Here is a 5,763-nt window from a genome sequence, read left to right on the forward strand (position 1 = left end):
CTTTTTGAAGAAGTCATTCAGATGGTTGTGTTGTGTATTAGTGTTTGTGTTGTGAGTTCATTTATGTCAAACGAATGTGGTGGTTTCCTATTGGATTTCGTGTACGAGCTACGTTTTGGAGAATTGTGGTGTTGGGGTCGTGGATGGAGAATTGAAGCAGATGCAGATGCAGAAGAACAAACATCTTATATCCTTTACAAATTTGTTGTGATTTTTAGTTTAATAAGAGGTATTAATGTATAAAGAGTTTTCCTTTCTTTGTATTTTTATATCAGAAACAGGTTATAAGTTGGGGTCGTGGTGGATGGATTCTTTGTGAAAAGATATTGACGATCAAAGTTGAGCTTTTCAACTGAACTTGTATTCCCTTTTTCCTGGGTTGCGAGGACGCTTCCTTATTAAGTGTGGGGATATGTTGAGTGTTGAAATGACTTGTTTTTTGGCCGATTTTTGTTGTTTTTGAGAGCTGAATGGTTGATTTTATGAGATGATTGATTTATTTGGAAGTGGTTTGAGAATGTTTTGGATGATATTGATTGTGTTTTGGAAGATCATGATGTTTGTTGGTGGTTCTGTGATGTTCTGATAGGTTCTGATTGGTTCTGTATACCTTCTGTTTTGCTCTGTTTTGGTCTGTTTTGTTCTGATTGTCTTCTGTAAAGAGGGATAGAGTATTGATTGATGAAGAATGAGATATTGTGAAAGTTTATTGAATGGTTTGTGAAAGTTTGGAATGGTTTGAGAATGAGTTATGAGGTTTTGATGACCTTCTGTAACCTTCTGTAGGTCTTCTGTAGAGCTTCTCCTTCTGTTCTGTCTCTGTTCTGTTCTGTACTGTAGCTGTTCTGGTACTGTTCTGTAGACTGTTCTGTATGCTTCTGTAAGTGTTCTGTGGAATGTATGTGTGATTTTGGGAAAGTTTTCTAGCCTTGGAAAGAGGTGAATACAAGTGCAAAAGATTTGTGAAGTGGAAGAAGTAGCTGCTGAAGACTCAAGTGAAGACTAGAGTGAAGTGACAGTAGAGAGCTATGAAAAGACACTGTAGTGGCTCTGGTGACTCTTCATATCAGACATACCTCTTGGGAGGGGTATCCACGATCTAAGAAGGATTATTGAGAGTGATTTTGAGAGATTCTAGTGAGGATATGATGTATTATTGATAGAGTGAGAGAGAGAGAGTCAGAGATAGCCAATTCTACTCAAATAGAGTGATTGTATATGAGAGATTGAGAGAGAAGACTATGAAGATATTGAAGATGAATACTATGTGATGTATTTACATTCCAAGATGGTGTACTTCTTTGCTTTCTTTGTTCTATTGATGGATTTTGTGAAGATATTGAAGAATATGGTTGATTCTATTAAAAAAACCGTGGGAGGTCTACATGATGTTGCATGAAGATTTGTTGTGCCTGGTGTTCTTTTCTTCATTGTGATAATATGAAACATGATAAACAGGCTTGTTGATGTTACAAGATAGATTTTCTTGCAAGAGAATTCCCTTTCCCTTGGTGTTCCTCTTGGGGCTCCATGAAGTGACTACCATATCGTGTCCTTGACTTTGAGATGTGGGTAATCAATGGAATTACATGTTTAAATGATGTGTTTTTTGGTACAAAAATGATGCATGTCTTTTATGCTATTTGGGAACCACGTTATATATTGTTTGACCCAAGGGATGGCTACAAGAAGGAGTTGTAAGTAGTGTATATACATACCATAGAGTAGATTGCTATGGTTACTAAGTTTTGGGAATCTTTGGAATTTTGAAATATGGTGTTTAGCAAACATTTGATGGTGTATATCATGTCTAAAGTATGCTTTGATTGACAAGTAGCCTACCAAATTTGGTACTGAATCAAGCAAATATGTGGAAGATACATGCTCATGAAGGCTCATGTCTACAATGGACTACATCTAGAAAAATTATATTTCAAACTATGTAGAGGTTCTTTGGGGTTGAAGATTTGAAAATTTGACTTAATATCTTTGCAGAATTGTACTTTAGAATAGTAGATATAATTTTCCTTTATAAATCTTGGCAATTTGAGTTATATTTGGAAAGTTATGAGCAGTTTTATGTAGAGGTGTCCTAACTGTTGATAGGATTTTAGAAGTAGGAAGTCTTTGTTAGATGTGGTTTGAGTTTTCTAATGAAATGTCCTAACTGTAGAGGGATTGGGTGGTTGCACCAGAAAGCATAGTGGGATGTGACAAGAGGTTACCGTGAACGAGGTGGTCTATCATGAGTTGATATTAGAGGGGAGAAAGTAGTGAAAGTAAGCATGGAGAAGAGATGGCTACAAGAAGCTTTGAAATTTTTTTAATTTTTTGCTAAATATAATAATGGATTTATGGATATATATATATATTAGGAGGGTGAAGTGGAATTTCTCCATTTTGCAAGTGTGGATGGAAAATACTTTGAGACAAGGAAGAATATGGTGCCATGATAGGGTATGAGCAGCTGTGATTGTTCTATGAGTTTACTGGTTTGATAGATGAGGTTACATGTATATTGCTACAATTTTTTTCTTGCATTGAATGTTATGCCAAATATCCTCAATTATGGTGGATTAATGGACTCAGGTCTCATGTTGTAAATGAATTGTTCATGTTGAGAATGGTATAGAATCGTTTCCTTAATAGTGATAGGGTTGTAAGAATCTTGGCTACTAGTTTGGAGTGTTTTTGTTCAGGAAGAACTTGCTAGAATATGTATTGTGTACTGTAGGAAAATAGGCCAATAATATTCACGAGCTATTTGATAGTTTGGTGCAAAACCTAAAATCCTATAGTTCTTGGAATCCTATAGATGTTGTAGATCTACAGTTTCTAAATTCTTGTAATCCTAAAATCTTGTCAATCTATAGACTTGTGCTACCTATAATCCTAAAGACCTGTAAATCTGAATTCTTAGAAGATTGAGGGATTTGAGAGCAAGTCATGCATGAATAATTTTGTTGTATTTATTGTTGTGTCAACTCAAGTGGTTAGTTAGTTGAGAGATCCGATAGAGATCCTCAATTTTTGTCATGTGGTGTGTGGTTGGGACAGTTCCTAGATTGTTAGAGGCCAATTACCAATTTCTCCTACTAATATGAGTCTCACGATGCTATAGGAGAAGCCACATGCACTACAATTTTCCATGCAATTTATGTCATGATATAAAGTGGTTATTGTATTACACATTAATGTCATATTATAAATTAATGCATGGATTGTACAATTTACGAGATTTATTATAGATTAATAAATAGAGTTAATGTAGTAGGTTAATATATGTGTAGATTAGTAGAGTTTATGTGGTTTATTACAAATTTATGTATACAATTGAATCATTGATGCAACTACTAGCATGAGTGGCAAGTGCAAATGTTGCTAGCATATGTGCAAAGTTGAGTGGAGTCTATGGATAGTAGCATCCTTTTCAATGTTGCACATAGCAATGAGATTTCACACTAAAGGTGTGTCAACATCATTGCCAATTGGTTTTTGTTTGATAAGTTTGACTCATCTAATTTATGCTTCATGTCCCATGGATCTTTGTCCCAACTATATGCTCACTATTATACAATATGGTTTACTATGCATACTCTAAGATCATTTATAGTCTAGAAATTAGTAGTGAGAAGTTGTAGTAGTGGAGGCATCATTTTTAAAAAAAGTATCATTAAAATTGATTGCTACATGTGCTATGAGCCTTGAGCAATGTGCATATCATCCTTCTTCACACTTTAATATATAAGGGGATTATTGAATAAGTTAGTAGATCATCAATGCATGGTATTTCTATACAACAATATGCTCTTCATATGGCTACAATGAAAAATACAAAGAAAATCAATAAAAGAAAAGACTCTTGTTTTCTTATTTTTTATGTTTGACTTTTCATTTCTCCCCTTTTCAGTTTTCCCCTCTTTTTTAGGCAGATCTCAAATTTATCATATCTCTTTCCCTGCTTCTTCTTTCCTGACGAAATCTTACAGTCTCATTGTTGATTGCCCTATTTGTAACCCTGTGTTTCATTTCCTCTACACAAATACAGAGTGAGTTTCACACGTTTTATGCGAGCAGAGCTTGTTCTACCAAAGCCCTAAGATTTTCTTCACAAAGCTTTACATGTATATTGTTCTCTTCCATGGATGTTCAATGGTAAAGTTTTATCTTGTTTGCACAAAACCTCTACAAGTTATGTGCATTCTCTAACATGTAATTTCTTTTGTTTTGGTACTCTAGGAGTCTCTTACAGTCAAGAACAATGATCTTTTTTAACATTCAACTTCTTCTTCAACATCTTACGGTTTCTTTGTAAACAAAGTTACAGGTATGTTGTATTGTTTTTTTGTTGCTCCATGGTTAAATTTTATCTCGTTTGGAAAAATTGTATGCAAGCTATATGCATACTGAGCTTTCCTTTGTTTTTTACTCCCAAAGTCTTTGAGGGTGGAGAACAATGATTTTTTAAAAACTCAACTTCTTCAATATATTTGGGCTTCTTTGCAAAGAGAGCCACATGTATATTGCCACTTTTTTCTGTTGCTCCATGGTTAAGTTTCAACTCATTTGGACAAAGCCTATGTAAGTTATATGTATGCTTTGACTCGATATTTCTTTTGTTTTTATACTCTAGGAATTTGTCAGTGAAGGAACAATGGTCTTGTTATAAGTCAACTTCTTGTTCAACATTTTTGGGCTTCTTTGTGAAAAGAATTGCAGGTACAATGTTTTTTAAAAATTACTCCATTTAAATTTCATTTCATTTGGAGAGAACATTTGCAAATTATACACATGTTGATAGGTAACTTTTCTATTTGGTTATCATAGATGTCTTCATAGAGGAAAAACATTAGTAACATACTTGCAGTGGAGGTCTTCAATAGGAAATATAGTGGTGGTAATTGAATTTGTGATAAGTACTATAAGTTGGATTGGATTTTGATGCACCCAAGTACCCGAGGGAGTTTCAAGGTCAGGCGTAAGGATGTTGCAAACCCTAGCAAACATTGGAAAGGTAGAATTTTAGAATTCAGAAAAGCGTTCAATGGAACAAGTACAGTAATAGAAGTGTTGATCCAACATGCTTATATACACAAACAAATCTTTGTATACGACAAAAACTAAATTGCAGATTATAAACAAAACAATAAGTTTTTGAAATTTATAATTATTTATTCTTTTGCATCAGAGTTGTTTTTAAAAATCTTTGCAGTGTTCTAATTCAATTTTGTTTTACTGACAGCTCTATATCCATCAACTTTGCATGAATGGCAGAATGTGGAATGTTTGAGCGGCAAGATACATGTTTGGCATGAAGACATATGTTCTTTGATCTATGATAATAACTCTATAAGTCAACTTGAAACTTAAAATATCTTTTTTTATAATTCATTGTAGGTAGTAGAAAGCTAGAGATTGTAGCATGTCCCATTGCCGCCACTATCTAGTGGTGAATGGTTGATTGGTAGCTTGGAGTTGTTTGGAGCATGTAAGTCCAAGATAAAATCTGACATCAATAGTGCTATGAAACCCACCACAGGCTCCAAAGATGTGCATCTTAGTTGGTTTATTCCATTCTCATTGTTTGCACATTTGTTTGGTTCATGTGATGTTCTGAAGAAAACAAAGATTACTTATCAATGCAAGTGTCCATTTGTGGAATGGATGAGTCAGCTATTGGATGAGTCTTGGCAAGTCAAAATAACACATTTTGATGAAACGATTGAATGTAGGGCCAAACAATCTAATCTCACATTCAAGTAA

General features: G+C 34.3%; 1 non-coding gene across 1 annotated transcript; it reads left to right on the top strand.

Moving 5' to 3' along the window:
* The first annotated feature begins 292 nt into the window (after nucleotides 1-292).
* Nucleotides 293-361, top strand: LOC148017428 (small nucleolar RNA SNORD36). Its single transcript, XR_015687989.1, has one exon. It is a non-coding gene; the product is annotated as a small nucleolar RNA SNORD36 (small nucleolar RNA).
* The last annotated feature ends 5,402 nt before the right edge of the window (nucleotides 362-5,763 follow it).

This window comes from Lygodium microphyllum, chromosome 22, assembly GCF_053477565.2.
Source record: "Lygodium microphyllum isolate KBCC chromosome 22, Lygodium_microphyllum_v1.1.10, whole genome shotgun sequence".
Classification (NCBI taxonomy): Eukaryota; Viridiplantae; Streptophyta; class Polypodiopsida; order Schizaeales; family Lygodiaceae; genus Lygodium; species Lygodium microphyllum.